Raw genomic sequence first — 18,701 nt, forward strand, 5'->3', positions numbered from 1 at the left:
TTTGGCACGGGCGGAAGGTAATCATTTGGGCACGGGCAAGGTAATCATTTAGGGCACGGGGCAAGTTTAATGACCTACTGTATAAACAAGGCTGCCTTGAGTGTTTATATATATATATATATATATATATATATATATATATATATATATATATATATATATATATATATATATATATATATATATATATATATATATATATGTATTGTATATTTCAACACGTCTGAACTTTTGTGCATGTTAAAGTTCAGCGGTTCACACACACACACACACACACACACACACACACACACACACACACAGAAGTGTTTAAGTGTCGGTCTAGTTGTTTTACCAAGTCAGGTTTAATTCATAGACCTAAAGGTTACGCTCTCTTTCAAGAGGGTTAAACCATCGTCCTCAAAGGGTTAAACCATCGTCCTCAAAGGGTTAAGCCATCGTCTCATAGGGTTAAACCATCGTCCTCAAAGGGTTAAACCATCGTCCTCAAAGTGTTAAGCCATCGTCTCAAAGGGTTAAACCATCGTCCTCAAAGGGTTAAGCCATCGTCCTCAAGGGTTAAACCATCGTCCTCAAAGGGTTAAGCCCATCGTCTCAAGGGTTAAACCATCGTCCTCAAAGGGTTAAGCCATCGTCCTCAAGGGTTAAGCCATCGTCCTCAAAGGGTTAAACCATCGTCCTCAAAGTGTTGCCATCGTCTCAAAGGGTTAAACCATCGTCCTCAAAGGGTTAAGCCATCGTCCTCAAAGGGTTAAGCCATCGTCCTCAAAGGGTTAAACCATCGTCCTCAAAGTGTTAAACCATCGTCCTCAAAGGGTTAACCATCGTCCTCAAAGGGTTAAACCATCGTCTCAAGGGTTAAGCCATCGTCCTCAAAGGGTTAAACCATCGTCTCAAAGGGTTAAGCCATCGTCTCAAAGGGTTAAACCATCGTCTCAAGGTTAAGCCATCGTCCTCAAAGGGTTAAACCATCGTCCTCAAAGGGTTAAACCATCGTCTTTAAAGGGTTAAATTGATGTACTGACTCCGTAACAACTGCAGTCTTAACAAAAACAACCAAATTACCGAAAACAACGACCAAAACACCTAAAATAACGACCTAAACATCGAAAACAACGACCTAAACATCGAAAACAACGGTCTAAACATCGAAAACAACGATCAAAACGCCTAAAATGACGACCTAAACATCGAAAACAACGCCCTAAACATCGAAAACAACGACCAAAACACAAAACACTGACCTAAACACCGAAACAACGACCTGAACACCGAAACAACAACCAAACCACCAAAAACAGCCACCACGAACCCACAACAACCACTACGACGTAAAGACTCGACTGGAACTTGGTACAGGTGGGGTTTAAGACACACGACCCTGACCTTCATGTATATTACTTTACATTATGACCCAAACTACAAGACTGTTTTCATTATTTGGTGCCAGCATCTCTCTCTCTCTCTCTCTCTCTCTCTCTCTCACATTCCAAGCGTTAGTGGTGTAGGTTCTCTAGTGGTAGGAGGTGGTGGTGGTGGGTAGTAGGTAGTGGGTAGGTGGGTAGGTGGTGGTGGTGGTAGTGGTGGTAGGTGGTGGGTGGTAGGTAGTGGTGGGTGGTAGGTGGCGCTAGGTGGTGGTAGGTAGTGGGTGGTAGGTGGTGGTAGGTGGGCAGCAGTATCTCTTATCGGGTCAGCACTCAACTGGCCTGCCTGCCTCAGTGTGGCGTCGACTGCGGTAGCGTCAACACACAGTGGCCCCGTCCTGCCTCCTCACACTACCACGCGCCCCTCGCTGCCGCCGCGTGTCCTCAGGCTTCCACATGTCCTAAAGCAGGTGTCTATGTGGCATGTCCTCAAGCAGGTGTTTTTTAAGTGGCATGTCATCAAGCAGGTGTTTTAAGTAGCGTTTCCTGCTTCCACGTGTCCAAAAGCAGGTGTTAGCTATCGACTTGTCCTGCTACCACGTGTCGTAAAGCAAGCGTCATCCATCGACGTGTCCTTCTTCCACGTGTCCAAAAGCAGGTGTTAGCTATCGACGTGTCTTACATACGTTTCTTAAGACACCTGTATCAGAACACCGTGACCGCTTAATTAATGTGAACCGTACTCCATAATTCCCATCTTCAGTAACAGACATCACATTGACCTAACCTAACCCAACCCTAACAACCCACCCAACCCAACCCAACCCAACCCAACCCAACCCACCAACCCAACCCAACCCAACCCAACCCAACCCAACCCAACCTAACCTAACCCAACCAACAACCCAACCCAACCCAACCTAACCCCTACCAACCTAACGTAACCTAACCTAACCTAGGAGGGAGAGGAGAAGTGAAGTTGTAGCCATCACTGTGGAGTATGATGGTTGATGGTGTTGTGGGAAGGATAAGTGGAGGTAACAAGAACACTCAGTCAGGTGGATCATTACCTCCTAATGCTTCGTGGTGAATAGAGGTGAAGGAGGAGGGGTTTAATTTGGTGTTAGTCTGGACACACGGACGTAAAGCGAGAGAGAGAGAGAGAGAGAGAGAGAGAGAGAGAGAGAGACGATGGTGTTCCGCCTACGATGTACTCAATTGATCATGTGAGTTAAGACATAGACCCCAGACTGTATAAACGAGAAGATACTTTTAAAAATATTTCAAACTTAGAATAAAAACTTTATAAATAACTATTAATACTAAAACATAAAGATTCATTAAGTGACACAAAGATAAGATCGAAACGTTTAAAGATAACAAAGATAAGATCGAAACGTTTAAAGATAACAAAGATAAGATCGAAACGTTTAAAGATAACAAAGACAAGATCGAAACGTTTAAAGATAACAAAGATAAGATCGAAACGTTTAAAGATAACAATAAACTCTCAGGCTGATAGTGGCTCGGAGACAAGATACGAAATCGACTTAAGAGGAGAGCAGACTATGAGACGTTGGCCGAATGACATTTAGAAATGCCATCAGTGAGAGGACGCACCTGGAGGCAACATCAGCAGGAGCAGTAGTAGGAGGAGGAGGAAGAGCTGCATCAGGGGCCCAACACCTCAACTATAACCTGACGAAGGGGCTGTCAATAATCACCCGTCATTCACGTCTCCTTCAGGTGCACCGGCAGGTAGGTTCTCGCTCACAGTGATTAATTGATGTTTAGATTTTTTTTATTCGTGTGTTTCATTTATAAAAGGTGTTAATAAACCCTGGTAGTTGAAGCACCCAATTAAAACAACAACAACAATAAGCTAACTATCCTGCCTCCATTGAGAGAGAGAGAGAGAGAGAGAGAGAGTAAAATTTCGTAAGTCTTGAATTTCAATAATTTTTTAGATGAGAAATTCCTCTCTGTCTATTTGTCTGTCAGTCTGTCTGTCTATTTGTCTGTCAGTCTGTCTGTCTATTTGTCTGTCAGGCTGTCTGTTGGTCCTATCCCTATCCTAAACGTATTTGGTCTCGCCGTTGAATCTATCCAATATCCTGAATATTGCCTCAAAATCTTAAGTTTTATCACATGAGAATCCTATCCATACTCTATCCTTCTATCGTACCCTATCCTACATCTATCCTTCACCTCAAAATCCTATAGGTTCATATTGTTCTATCTATAATTTATCCTATTACCCTATCCATCTTGAGAATAGGCAATAAATCCATCCTATCCTTGGCCTCAGAATCCTAATATGGTCCTTGTGTCACTTTCTCTCCCTATCCGCTATCCTTATCCACATCCTACCTCTACTAACCTATCCCTTAAGAAATAGGTCGTGTTACCTTTAATTAGTGACCTATTCTGTTTACCTGTACATCCGTTTTTCGGTCAGTTTTGTCCGGAGAGTTTTGTCCGGTAAGATTTTGTCGCCCAGTTTTCCCTAACAGCTGATAAACGTGTCATAACGAGTCTCTAACGTGTTTTAACAGCTTTTAAACATGTCTTATACGGGTGAACAAGTCCCCCACACACTCTTCCCCACACACTCTTCCCCCACACACACTTCTCCCCAACATTTCTCCCCACACTTCTCTCCCCACCTCTTCCCCACACACACTTCTCTCCCCAACATTTCTCCCCACACACTTCTCTCCAACCCCTTCTCCCCCACACTCTTCCCCCCCACCTTCTCTCCCCAACACTTCTCCCCCACACACTTCTCTCCCCACTCTTCCCCCACACACTTCTCTCCCCAACACTCCCCACACACACACTTCTCTCCCCAACACTTATCTCCCCACACACCTTCTCTCCCCAACACTTCTCTCCCCACACACACTCTTCCCCACACACACACTTCTCTCCCCACCTCTTCCCCCCACACACACACTTCTCTCCCCAACACTTCTCTACCCACCTTCTCTCCCACACACACTCTTTAACCTTCTCTCCCCACACTCTCTCCCCACACACTTCTCTCCCCAACACTTCTCACCACCCCACACACTTCTCTCCCCAACACTTCTCTACCCCACACCTTCTCTCCCCCACACACACTTCTCTCCCCAACACTTCTCTACCCCACACTTCTCTCCCCACACACTCTTCTCTCCCCAACTTACTTCTCTACCCCACACTTCTCTCCCCACACACTTCTCTCCCCACACACTTCTCTCCTTCTCTCCCCAACACTTCTCTCCCCACACACTCTTCCCCCACACCTTCTCTCCCCAACACTTCTCTCCCCACTGCTCCACCCCACACACACTTCTCTCCCACACCTCTTCCCCCACACACACTTCTCTCCCCAACACTTCTCTACCCCACACTTCTCTCCCCCACACACACTCTTCCCCCCACACTTCTCTCCCCAACCTTCTCTCCCCACCCACCACACTTCTCTCCCCACCACACACTTCTCTCCCCACACACTCCTCTCCCACACTTCTCTCCCCAACCTCCTCTCCCACACACTCTTCCCCCACACACACTTCTCTCCCCAACCTTCTCTCCCCAACACTTCTCTCCCCAACACTTCTCCTCCCCACACTCCTCTCCCACACACTCATCCCCTACACTCCCCCCACTCCCACACACTACCCTCCCATCCTCCCCCATACACACTTCACCCTCTCGATTCACCCCACACTTCTAGCCAACTTACTCTCCCCAAACCCCTCCCCATGGCCCAAACCCCTCCCCATGGCCCCAAACCCCTCCCATGGCCCAAACCCCTCCCATGGCCCAAACCCTCCCCATGGCCCAAACCCTCCCCATGGCCCAAACCCTCCCCATGGCCCAAACCCCTCCCCATGGCCCAGAAACCTCCTCCCCATGTATCTAAAATCCCTTCTCCATGGTCCCAGCACACACACCCTCCCAGCGGACCATGATAAGCGCCCTCCATGGTCTCAAGGGCCCCTATGGCTGGTGGGTCGGCTGCTCAGAGGCTCGTAAGGTCGTTATTTGTCGTAACTGAAAACAAAAACAAATAAAAAATCTGAAATAATCTCCTAAAATGACTTAAAATTAAAAATAACCTTAAAATAGGATTATAATTACCTAAAATGACTTAAAATCAGAAATTATCTCCCCAAAATAACTTTAAATGATCAATTATCTCAAAAAAAATTAATTTTGGAGGTTTTAAGGGGAATTGTTTTTAGGCCTACACTTAACCACTAGGCGTACACTTACCCATGGGCCTCCACTTACCCCTTAGGCCTACACTTACCCATAGGCCTCCACTTACCCCTTAGGCCTACATTTACCCATAGGTCTACACTTACCCATAGGCCTCCACTTACCCCTTAGGCCTACACTTACCCTTTAGGCCTACACTTACACATAGGCTGCCTGAGGCCTCCACTTGCCTTAGGCCTACATTTTACCCATAGGTCTACACTTACCCATAGGCCTCCACTTCCCCTTAGGCCTACACTTCCCCCTTAGGCCCTACCTTCCCATAGGCCCTACACTTACCCATAGGCCTCCACCTCCTTAGGCCTACACTTACCCATGGGTCTACACTTACCCATAGGCCTACTACCCATAGGCCCTGCCTCCCATGGGCCTCACTTACTCCTTAGGCCTCACACTTACCCATAGGCCTCCACTTTACTCCTTAGGCCTACACTTGCCCATGGGTCTACACTTACCCATGGCCTACACTGCAGGCCTACACACACACACACTTACTAGGCCTCCACTTGCTCCTTGGGCCTACGCTTACCCAGGCCTCCACCTCCTTAGGCCTGCAGCTACCCCAAAACCTCCACTTACCCCTTAGGCCTACGCTTACCCATAGGCCTCCACTTACTCCTTAGGCCTACGCTTACCCATAGGCCTACAGTTACTCCTTAGGCCTACACTTACCCATAGGCCTACACTTACCTATTCTACCTACCTATTACCATAAGACTCATCCAATAGTGTTACCCGCTACTACATCCAGGCGTGGGGAGGGAGAGGGGAGGAGGAGGTGGGGAGGAGGAGGAGGAGGGAAGGGGAGGAGGAGGAATAGGAGGAGGAGAGATGGGAAGAGGAGAGGAAAAAAAAAGGAGGAGGAGGAGGAAGAGGAAGAATAAGAGGGGTATCATAGGAGGCTTCTCTGCCTGGGTGTAAAGGCAGCAGTGTACACTATTATTAATGATTCAATTAACTAGAGGTTGTAGCGACATGTCACCCCCCCCTCCTCCTCCCCTCCTCCTCCCCTCCTCTTCCTCTCTGTTTTCTTCATCCTCTTCTTCTTCCTCTTCTTCCCCTTCCCCTCTCTTCTCTTCCTCTTCTCCTTCCCCCTCCCTCTCTCTCCTCTTTCTCTTCCTCTTCTTCATCCTCTTCCTCCCCCTCTTCTTCATCCTCTTCCTCCCCTCCTCTTCAATCCTTCCTCTCTTGACCATTAATCTTTCCCCTCTTCTTCTTCTCCCTCCTCTGCTCTCTCCCTCCTCTCCTCCTCCTCTCTCTCTCCCTCCTCTCCTCCTCCTCTCCCTCTCTCCCTCCTCTCCTCGTCTCCTCTCTCCCTCCTCTCCTCCCCTCCTCTCCCTCCTTCCTTTCATCTCTCCCTCCTCTCCTCTCATCTCTCCTCCTCTCCCCTCCTCTCCCTCCTCTCCTCCTCTCTCTCCCTCCTCTCCTCGTCTCCTGTCCATCCTCTCCCTTCTCCCCTCTCCTCTCTCCTCTCCTCTCTCCTCTCATCTCTCCCTCCTCTCCTCTCTCCCTCCTCTCCTCTCCTCCTCTCCCTCCTCTCTCCTGCCCCCCCCCTCCCCCCCCACCCTCACCACCTCCCGAGGTAAATTGTGTAAGTTTTCTTCTCTGGACTTTTGTGGTGTTTTGAACTACTTTTAGTGACTGCGGGGCTGGGGAGAGTGGGGAGCAGAGTAGGAGAATGAGGGGGCAGGAGTAGGGGAGGGAGTGAGAACGGGAGTAGGGAGGGTGAAACGGGTAAAGGAGATGAGGCAGGAGAAGGGAGGAGGGTAAGGGGGCAGGGTAAGGGAGGATGGAAACAGGCTTTGTTTACATGTTGTGGTTGAGGGTGGTGGTGGTGGTGGTGGTTGAGGGGTGGTGTGGTGGTGGTGGTGGTTGAGGGTGGTGGTGGTGGCAGGGGTGGTTGGTGATGGTGGTGGTTGTGATGCCTCGTGACAGATCTATACCCCTGCCCGTGACAGATCTATACCCGTGCCTGTGACAGATCTATACCCTGCCCCGTGACAGATCTATACCCGTGCCCGACAGATCTATACCCTGCCCCGTGACAGATCTATACCCCTGCCCGTGACAGATCTATACCCGTGCCCTGTGACAGATCTATATCCGTGCTCCGTGACAGATTTATACCCTGCCCGTGACAGATCTATACCCCTGCCCCGTGACAGATCTACACCCGTGCCCTGTGACAGATCTATATCCGTGCTCCGTGACAGATCTATACCCCTGCCCCGTGACAGATCTATACCCTGCCCCGTGACAGATCTATACCCCTGCCCCGTGACAGATCTACACCCGTGCCCTGTGACAGATCTATCGTGCTCCGTGATAGATTTATACCCGTGCCCCGTGACAGGTCTTTACCGCTGCTCGTGACAGATCCTGCCCGTCTGCTCTATACCCCTGCCCCGTGACAGATCTATACCTGCCCCGTGACAGATCTATGCTGCTCTAAAGATGTACTGGATAATCGATGCTAAATCAATGGTATCAATCAGTACAATGGTTTATGCAGAGAGTGGTAATGGTCCTAGCTACCTCGTCGTAGGCCAAGGTTCGATTGTTATACCTGTACGATCTTGATGTTCAGGTAACCATTAAGAAAGACGAACTATCCAAGTTCTTTCGTAATTATAAAGAGATCGAGGAGTGCAGAGCCGAGGAGATACAAACCGAAGTGCAGGGCCCGACGCTGCTGTCTCCCTCAAGACGTGAATAATTAAAAAGTGCTTTTCATTTTGGATTTCTTAGTGTTTACCTGCCTGATACTATGACCTGTGTGTGTGTTCTCTGTTGTTGTTTGTACACACACACACACCACACACACACACACACACACACACACACACACATGTGTTTTCTTCTTTCCTTGTGGTTATCAGCATATACCTAAATCGCACCTACAGTGATACTCATATATATATATATATATATATATATATATATATATATATATATATATATATATATATATATATATATATATATATATATATATATATATATATCTTGATAAAATCACACAGGAAAGGGAAACAACGGGCACCTTAACTTTTCTTTATTCAAGACATCTTCATTGTGGATCTACATGAAATATATTATATATATATATATATATATATATATATATATATATATATATATATATATATATATATATATATATATATAAACACACTGGCATAGGAAGGATAAAGATGAAAGAAGCGCCAGACCTAACTAACCTCACCTCACCTCACCTCCCAACCTGGGGTGAAGGTGTGGGCAGTATCAATGTTTCCTTAAAGATGTACAAGAGTCTTCCCTCTCGGCTGACTACCTCCTTCAGGTGCTCAGGTTAATGGCTCACAGCTTAGTGTCCTCTTCCCCTCCCCGTCCCCCCACCTTCCCCCAACAGGAGGTAGTGAGGCCTTGGGGAACTGGTCTTAGCGTCTCCCTTATGGTAATTCTCCTCTGCAATCTCTTACACCCTCCCTCAGGGCCAGACCTCCTGCAGGTGAATACTTGAACCCTCCCGTTACCTCTCCCTGGCAGGAGAGGTCGACTTCCCTCTTCAACACGGCTCCTCAGTCAACGCCCCGCGGCTGGTAAGTCTTCCTCCCTCAGTATAATTTGTTTGGAGAAAAAGAAATTCCTGTACACTGATAGTCTAAGCTGTACCGAGCCTGAATGAGAACGCTTCTGAGACATTCCTTGGGTAGATGAGAAGCTTGGAATTCGTTCCAGTAGTTTAGAGACTCGTTCCAGCAGTTCAGAGATTCGTTGTAGCAATCAAGTCTCCTTCCAGCAGTTCAGAGATTCGTTCAGCAATTCAAAGATTCGTTTCAGCAGTTCAGAGATTCGTTCCAGAAGTTCGATTCGTTCCAGCAGTTCAGAGACTCGTTCCAGCAGTTCAGAATCTCGTTCCAGCAGCTCAGAGATTCGTTCCAGCAGCTCAGAGATTCGTTCCAGCAGTTCAGAGACTCGTTCCAGCAGTTCAGAGTCTCCTTCCAGCAGTTCAGAGACTCGTTCCAGCAGTTCAGAGTCTCCTTCCAGCAGTTCAGAGACTCGTTCCAGCAGTTCAGAGACTCGTTCCAGCAGTTCAGAGTCTCCTTCCAGCAGTTCAAAGACTCGTTCCAGCAGTTCAGAGTCTCCTTCCAGCAGTTCAAAGACTCGTTCCAGCAGTTCAGAGTCTCCTTCCAGCAGTTCAAAGACTCGTTCCAGCAGTTCAGAGTCTCCTTCCAGCAGTTCAAAGACTCATTCCAGCAGTTCAGAGTCTTCCAACAGCTCAAAGACTCGTTCCAGCAGTTCAGGGCTCTCGTTCCAGCAGTTCAAAGACTCGTTCAGTAATTCAGAATCTCCTTCCAGCAGTTCAAGACTCGTTCCAGCAATTCAGAGATTCTTTCCAGGAATTCGGAGTCGATGGTATGCAAAGAAACCATTTTGTTTGATATATATTTACAATAGGACAGCCATTTCGTTTTATGTTAGCCAAGGCCACTCACCAACTAAGGACACACCACCAACCCAAGCCAAGCCCAGCCAACCCAACCCAACCCAACCCAACCCAAGCCAAGCCAACAACCCATGCCAACCCAACCCAAGCCAAGCCAAGCCAAGCCAAGCCAAGCCAACCCAACCTAACCCATGAAGCCAAGCCAAGCCAAGCCAAGCCAAGCCAAGCAAGCCAAGCCAACCTAACCCATGCCAACCCAACCCAACCCAACCCAAGCCAAGCCAAGCCAACCCAACCCCAACCCAACCCAACCCACCAAACCTAACCCATGCCAACCCAACCCAACCCAACCCAACCCAACCAAAGCCAACCCAACCCAACCCAACCCAACTCAACCCAAATTGAGTTCAGATTCCTCTCATACCTGAGATGTGAAAGAAAAAATAATAACAATTGACGTAATATCTTTTGGTAGTTTCGTTTAAGAAGTACAAGAGTAGGAATTTTCTTACCTCAGGCATCATTAGAAAGTTTCAGATTCCAGGTAAGTGGAAGTGTGTTAGTGTTGAATTTGTTGTAAATCCTGGGGAAAAAACTACTCATGAAAGTGAAGGTAATGTAGGCCCCAGTCTTAATAGGCCCCAGTTATAGTAGGCCCCAGTTATAGTAGGCCCTAGTTATAGTAGGCCCCAGTTATAGTAGGCCCCAGTTATAGTAGGCCCCAGTTATAGTAGGCCCTAGTTATAGTAGGCCCCAGTTATAGTAGGCCCCAGTTATAGTAGGCCCTAGTTATAGTAGGCCCCAGTTATAGTAGGCCCCAGTTATAGTAGGCCCCAGTTATAGTAGGCCCTAGTTATAGTAGGCCCCAGTTATAGTAGGCCCCAGTTATAGTAGGCCCCAGTTATAGTAGGCCCCAGTTATAGTAGGCCCCAGTTATAGTAGGCCCCAGTTATAGTAGGCCCCAGTTCAATAGGCCCCAGTTATAGGCCCCAGTCTTAATAGGCCCCAGTTATAGTAGGCCCCAGTTATAGTAGGCAGTTATAATGGGCCCCAGTCTTAATGGGCCCCAGTTATAGTAGGCCCCAGTTATAGTAGGCCCCAGTTATAATAGGCCCCAGTCTTAATAGGCCCCAGTTACTAGTAGGCCCCAGTTATAGTAGGCCCCAGTTCAATAGGCCCCAGTTATAGTAGGCCCCAGTTATAGTAGGCCCCAGTTCAATAGGCCCCAGTTATAGTAGGCCCCAGTCTATGCTCGCCCAGTTATAGTAGGCCCCAGTTATAGTAAGCCCCAGTTATAGTAGGCCCCAGTTATAGTAGAGTTATAATAGGCCCCAGTCTTAATAGGCCCCAGTTATAGTAGGCCCCATTATAGTAGGCCCCATTCTTAAGAGCCCCAATCTAATTTAGCCTAATTCAGATTTCAAAGATGTTTACTATAAAAATTTCTGCAGAGAGAGAGATGTGTGTGTGTGGATGTGTGTGTGTGTGTGTGTGTGTGTGGGGTCATTATACATCAAGCACAGTCCACCCATCAACAGTGCCATTGAAAACGTTCTCGATACGAACTACTGCAGCAGCGCCAGTGCGAGCGATAACAATGCCTGGCGTCCATCTCCATTGTGCAGTTTGACGAGCTTACGGAAGTTTCGCCTGGCGGTCGTTTCGCTCGATGTATGCCCTCGGTAGCTGTCGACCAACTCCCTCACACTACACGACCACTCTTTCCTCCACTACCTCCCTCACACTGCCTCCCTCACACTGCCTCCCTCACACTACCCCCCTCACACTACCTCCCTCCACTACCTCCCTCACACTACAACGACCGCTCTTTCCCCACCCTCCCTCCACACACCCCCCACACTACCTCCCTCACACTACCTCCCTCACACTACCCCTCCCTCACACTACCTCCCTCACACTACCCCCCCTCTACCTACCTCCCTCCACTACCTCCCTCACACTACCTCCCTCACACTACCCCCCCTCCACACTACCCCCCCTCCACACTACCTCCCCTCACACTACCTCCCTCACACTTCCTCCCTCACACTACCCCCCCCCCTCCACACTACCTCCTCCCTCACACTACCTCCCTCACCTACCTCCCTCACACTCTCCCCCCTCACACTACCTCCCTAATACTACCTCCCTCACACTACCTCCCTCCACTACCTCCTCACACTACCCCATCACAATCCCCCTCCACCTCCCTCACACTACCTCCCTCACACCTCCTCCCTCACACTACCTCCCTCCACACTACCTCCTCCACACTTCACCTCCCTCACACTACCCCTCCCTCACTACCTCCCTCCACACTACCTCCACTCCCACTACCTCCCTCACACTACCTCCCTCCCCACCTCCTCCCTCCCACTACCTCCCTCACACTACCTCCCTCCCACTACCTCCCTCACACTACCTCCCTCCACTACCTCCCCTCACACTACCTCCCCTCACACTACCTCCCTCACACTACCTCCCTCACACTCTCCCCTCACCTCTCCTCCCACACTACCTCCCTCACCACTCACCTCCCTCACACTACCTCCCTCACACTCCACCTCCCCTCACACTACCCCTCCCTCCACTACCCCCTCCCTCCACTACCTCCCCACACTACCTCCCTCCTACTACCTCCCTCACACTCTCTCCCTCCTCTCTCCCTCACACTCTCTCCCTCCACACTACCTCCCTCACACTCTCTCCCTCACACTCTCCTCCCACACTACCTCCCTCACTACCCCCCTCCTGCCCCCCTCCCACACTACCTCCCTCCTTCACCCCCCCTCACTACCTCCCTCACAATTACCTCCCTCACACTACCTCCCCTCACACCTCTCCCTCACACTACCTCCCTCACACTACCTCCCCTCCACTACCTCCCTCACACTACCTCCCTCCTACCTCCCTCACACTACCTCCCTCACACTACCTCCCTCCACACACTACCTCCCTCACCTCTCTCCCTCACCTCTCTCCCTCCTCTCTCCCTCACACTACCTCCCTCACACTCTCCCTCACACTCCCCCTCACACCTACCTCCCTCCCACCTACCCCCTCCCTACCCCCCTCACACTACCTCCCCTCCACACTACCCCCCTCACACTACCTCCCTCCATTCCTCCTCACTACCTCCCCTCTTCACCTCCCTCACACTACCTCCCCTCACACTACCTCCCTCACACTACCTCCTCCACTACCTCCCTCCACACTACCCCTCCCTCACACTCTCCCTCACACTACCTCCCTCACACTACCTCCCTCACATTACCTCCCTCACACTAGAACATAAAAAATAACAAAAATAAACTTATACTAACAAAAGAAAACCTAAGTAAACAAATAAACAAACAAACAAATAAATAAACAAACAAACAAATAAATAAACAAACAAAACAAACAACAAATAAGTAAAAAAATATTCAAATAAACACTACAAACAAATAAACAACAACAACAAACAACAAATAAACAAACAATAAACAAATAAACAAAAGGGTGAAGGCAACACTTTGTATTTAATGCAAAAAAAAACATTAATTAAAAACTCTGGTTAAATTAATAAAACCACAAGAATCCGCGAAATAATATTAACTTATTGTTTTTTACGCTTCCGTTCTGTGGCCATGGCCCTTATCCTTCTGTGGCGGCCCATCCTTCTGTGGCCATGGCCCTTATCCTTCTGTGGCCATGGCCCTTATCCTTCTGTGGCCATGGCCCTTATCCTTCTGTGGCCATGGCCCTTATCCTTCTGTATGGCCCTTATCCTTCTGTGGCCATGGCCTCCATCGTCTCTTACTCTGTGGTTATGGTTCTCTTCATCTCTTGATCTGTGGCCATAGTCCTGACCACTTTTGGTCTGTGGCCATGGCCCTCCTCCCTCTTGTCCTGTGGCCATGGCCGTTACACTTCTACTCGTCTTTTTCTTCTTTTTAATATTTCCTCTTACTGTTATACACTGAGGGCCAGGCTGGGAAGGGCCAGGCTGGGGAAGGGGAGCCATGGCTGGGGAAGGGGAGCCAGGCTGGGGAAGGGGGGCCAGGCTGGGGAAGGGGGGCCAGGCTGGGGAAGGGGGGGGGAGCCAGGCTGGGGAAGGGGCCAGGCTGGGGAAGGGGCCAGGCTGGGGAAGGGGGCCAGGCTGAGGGAGGGGCCAGGCTGGGGAAGGGGGGCCAGGCTGAGGGAAGGGGGGCCAGGCTGAGGGGAAGGGGCAGGCTGGGGAAGGGGGGGCCAGGCTGGGGGAGGGGCCAGGCTGGGGAGGTCAGGCTGGGAAGGGGAGCTGAGAGGAAGGGGGACCAGGCTGGGGAAGGGGGCCAGGCTGAGGAAGGGGGCCAGGCTGGGGAAGGGGGGCCAGGCTAGGAAGGGGCCAGGCTGAGGAGGGGGCAGGCTGAGGAAGGGGGCCAGGCTGAGAAGGGAGCCAGGCTGAGGGCATAAGGAATTGTGCTCGTGAGGAGAAAGTTGACCAAATATGAAGTTTAGAAGAAAAGTTTCAAAGTACGTAAACTTTGGAATGGACGACTATTTCAGGACGAGTTAAAGTTTAGTAACTTTAACATAAACGTTGTTTTATTATACACATTTGTTCACGTCAGTGTAGATCATTATTTTGCAATGTTTTAGTTTAAGTTTTGTCCATAAAGTTGGAGGAGAATTAATAATTATTTTGTTTAATTGAAAAAATAAATCATTTCCTCAATATCTTTTTATACATGAAGTAATTTTTTTATTCAAGCGGTTACGTTGATAAAAATTATATAATATTTGTCAAAGAAGGTTGTAAAAGGAAATATAATATGTGGTAAATATTTTTCCTCGATATTTTCATATAATGCAAAAAAAGATTAAGATTTGTTTCGTAAATTTAATACACAAATATTTAAACAGATTCTTGGGGAAAAAAATATACAGTATGTAAATTTGGTTGCAGATGTGGAGGGAACACAAGGCTTAGTAATATATTATTTTTTGCATGGGGAAATTATGTTTCGTAAAACCGACACTTGTATTATTTGTAGACACCTGTAGTATTTGTAAACACCTGTAGTATTTGTAAACACCTGTAGTATATGTAAACACCTGTAGTATTTATAAACACCTGTAGTACTTGTAAACACCTGTAGTATTTTTAAACAACCTGTAGTACTTGTAAACACCTGTAGTACTTAAAAGCACCTGTAGTTTATCAACACCTGTAGTATTTATAAACACCTGTAGTATTGTAAACACCTGTAGTATTTGTAAACACGAGAAACACCTGTAGTACTTGTAAACACCTTAGTATTTATAACTATGTAGTTTATAACTGTAGTTAAAACACCTAAGTATTAATAAACACCTGTAGTGCTTGTAAACACTACAGTGTTTTATAAACATAGTACTTGTAAACACCTGTAGTACTTATAAAACCTGTAGTACTTATAACACCTGTAGTATTTTTAAACACCTGTAGTACTTGTAAACACCTGTAGTACTTGTAAACACCTGTAGTATTATCAACACCTGTAGTATTTATAAACACCTAGTAGTACATGAAACACCTGTAGTATTTGTAAACACCTGTAGTTTTGTAAACACCTGTAGTACTTGTAAACACCTGTAGTATTTGTAAACACCTGTAGTATTTATAAACACCTGTAGTACTTGTAAACACCTGTATTGACACTACCTGTAGTACTTGTAAACACCTGTAGTATTTATAAACACCTGTAGTACTTGTAAACACCTGTAGTACTTGTAAACACCTGTAGTACTTGTAAACACCTGTAGTATTTGTAAACACCTGTAGTACTTGTAAACACCTGTAGTACTTGTAAACACCTGTAGTATTTGTAAACACCTGTAGTACTTGTAAACACCTGTAGTATTTGTAAACACCTGTAGTACTTGTAAACACCTGTAGTATTTATAAACACCTGTAGTACTTAACACCTGTAGTATTTGTAATTCCTCGGTTAAGTAACTTATGTACAGTCACTCATAAAAAAACAGGGTCCCCTGGGCGAGTGCTCCTGGTGGTAACAGTTCAGTTCTGGTAACAGTGTGCCTGACGGTGGGGTGAGGGGGAGGTGGATCACAGCCTTTGCATGAACCACTGCCTCAGGTCACGTCTCTCATGAACAACTAAACAAGGTGAATACAATACCATAATTATGTTACCTTTACGTTTTCTGAAAATTTCGGGTCTATCAACACCTCCCTTAGCCCCATGTCTGTCTTCCTCGAGGTTTGTTCATTCTGTAATAAATATCAAACAAATATTAGCTATTTTCTGACATATTTGTCTGTATACGCACTCAGGTTTATGTGATCAGAACATGAGTAACATACGGTGTCTTTACCTCGCGATGTTTGAGACCATATCGACCCTATGGACATCTCTGCCCTCCTAACGACAAGAAGAGGTCTCTCCTCGACACACCCTCAAACCATGATCAAATAAATATATTAAAACAAATTATTTTTTGCAAAATTTTAGTTTGGATATAAATGTAGGTATAATGCGATGAATAAGGTGAAGATATTAGGACCTTAGGATATGATGCCCAAAGGTAACATAATTATGGTGTGTATTCATCGTATTAGTTGTTCATGAAACGAGCATGACCCGAGGCAGTGGTTCATGCAGAAGGCAATGATCAACCCCCCCACCCATACGGCGGTACACTGTTACCAGGACTAAGCTGCTTCCAGTTGACCTCTCACCCCAGGGGCCGTTTCTTTTGAGTGACTGTACCCCTGAATAGCCTTCAAGTAATGTATTACTACTGTAACAATCGTGTGAACTAGCCTGTAGATCGTTGGGGGTGATGAGTGACAAGCGTCCTGGTGGGGGTGAAGGGGTGAGCGGGTTGTGGAGGAGCCTAAGCGGAGGAGAGGTCAGTATCACAGAAGCTTCCGGGCAAATACAGTCGTTTCTTCTCTCGTGACGAGTGCCTTAAGCTGACGAACAGAGTACATTTAAGCTGACGAACGAGTACATTTAAGCTGACGAACAAGTACATTAAATATGTGAATGAATATAACCAGTGCGAATTAACACACCAATGTATTCTGAAGTGATGTTATAGAAAACGTAATGTGCCGTTAGGTTAGACAAGTCAACCTTCCAGAGTGTCAGAGCCTCATAGTGAAGCTGTTCCGGAACTTTCTAATGAACCCTTCAACTCTGAGACACAACTGACCAACACACCTTTTGTCCCAGGTAAGTTAATTAACATTTATTTACCTGTACTTAAAACCTTGTGTTAGTCGGGACTCATCATTAACAATTTTGACAAGACTTAGCGTATTTTATTGGACTTGGTGTGTGTGGCGTTGAACGTGACGTGTGTGGCATTGGACTTGGTGTGTGGGGCGTTGGACTTGGTGTGTGGCGTTGGACTTGGTGTGTGTGTGTGGCGTTGGATTTGGCGTGCGTAGCGTTGAACTTGGCGTGGCGTTGGACTTGGCGTGCGTGGCGTTGGACTTGGCGTGCGTGGCGTTGGACTTGGTGCGTGGCGTTGGACTTGATGGGTGGGACGTTGGACTGGCGTGTGTGGCGTTGGACTCTGCGTGTTTTGCGTTCTCAAGTTGAGCCAGGTGTATTGTCATGTGAGCCAGTTGTGTCCTCAGGTGAGCCAGGTGTGTTCTCAGGTGAGCCAGGTGTGTCCTCACACGAGCCAGGTTTGTTCTCTGGTGAGCCATTGTGTTCTCTGGTGAGCCAAGTGTGTCCTCAGGCCAACCAGGTGAGTCAAGTGTGTTGTCAGGTGAGCCATGTGTGTTGTCAGGTGAGCCAGGTGTGTTGTCAGGTAAGCCAGGTGTGTCGTCAGGTAAGCCAGGTGTGTTCCAAGTGAGTCACAACCAAACAGGTGTGTTGTTAGGTGAGTCAGGCGTGTTGTCCAGGTGAGCCAGGTGTTAGTAGCCAGGTGTTTTGTCAGGTGAGTCAGGTGTGTTGTTAGGTGAGTCATGTGTGTTGTCAGGTGAACCAGGTGTGATGTCAGGTGAACCAGGTGTGTTGTCAGGTAAACAGGTGTGTTCTCAGGTAAGCCAGGTGTGTTCTCAGGTGAGCCAGGTGTGTTGTCAGGTGAACCAGGTGTCATGTCCAGGTGAACCAGGTGTGTTGTTAGGTGACAGTGTGTTGTCCAGGTAAAAAGCCAGGTGTGTTGTCCAGGTGAGCCAGGTGTTCTCAGGTGAGCCAGGTGTGTCTGTCAGGTGAACCAGGCATGTCCTCAGGTAGCCAGGTGTGTCCTCAGTGAGCCAGGTGTGTTATCAGGTGAGTCAGGTGTGTTGTCAGTTGAGAAATGTGTGTCCCCACAGGTGTGTGTCCAGTGAGAGCTAGCTCAGCCAATCGTCACTTGAGCCAGGTGTGTCCTCCAAAAGCCAGGTGTGTCCTCCAGGTAAGCCAGGTGCGTTCTCACCACCCCAGGTGTGCCAGGTGTGCCCTCAGGTAAGCCAGGTGTGCCCCTTACAGGTGTGTTCTCACGTCTCCTAAATAAGGTGGATGTTAACACGGTATTCTCAGAAGCCAAACAGGTGTGAGCGAGGGACAGATTAATTACTGCATTCAGATCCTATCTTGTCTAACCTAACCTAGCCTAACCAACCAACCTAACCAAACCGGAGTGTGAGCGAGGGACAGATTAATTACTGCATTCAGA

At 47.8% G+C, this 18,701-nt stretch overlaps 1 protein-coding gene across 1 annotated transcript in view; it reads left to right on the plus strand.

Annotated features, from left to right (window-relative positions):
- Positions 1 to 2,303: 2,303 nt before the first annotated feature.
- LOC121859277 (glycine receptor subunit alpha-2-like) overlaps positions 2,304 to 18,701 on the plus strand; it is a gene marked incomplete in the record, with an annotated part of 72,413 nt that continues 56,015 nt past the window's right edge. The window contains 1 exon segment of the mRNA XM_042356052.1: positions 2,304 to 3,122.

Source organism: Homarus americanus, unplaced genomic scaffold, assembly GCF_018991925.1.
Source record: "Homarus americanus isolate GMGI-L3 unplaced genomic scaffold, GMGI_Hamer_2.0 scaffold36188, whole genome shotgun sequence".
Lineage (NCBI taxonomy): Eukaryota > Metazoa > Arthropoda > Malacostraca > Decapoda > Nephropidae > Homarus > Homarus americanus.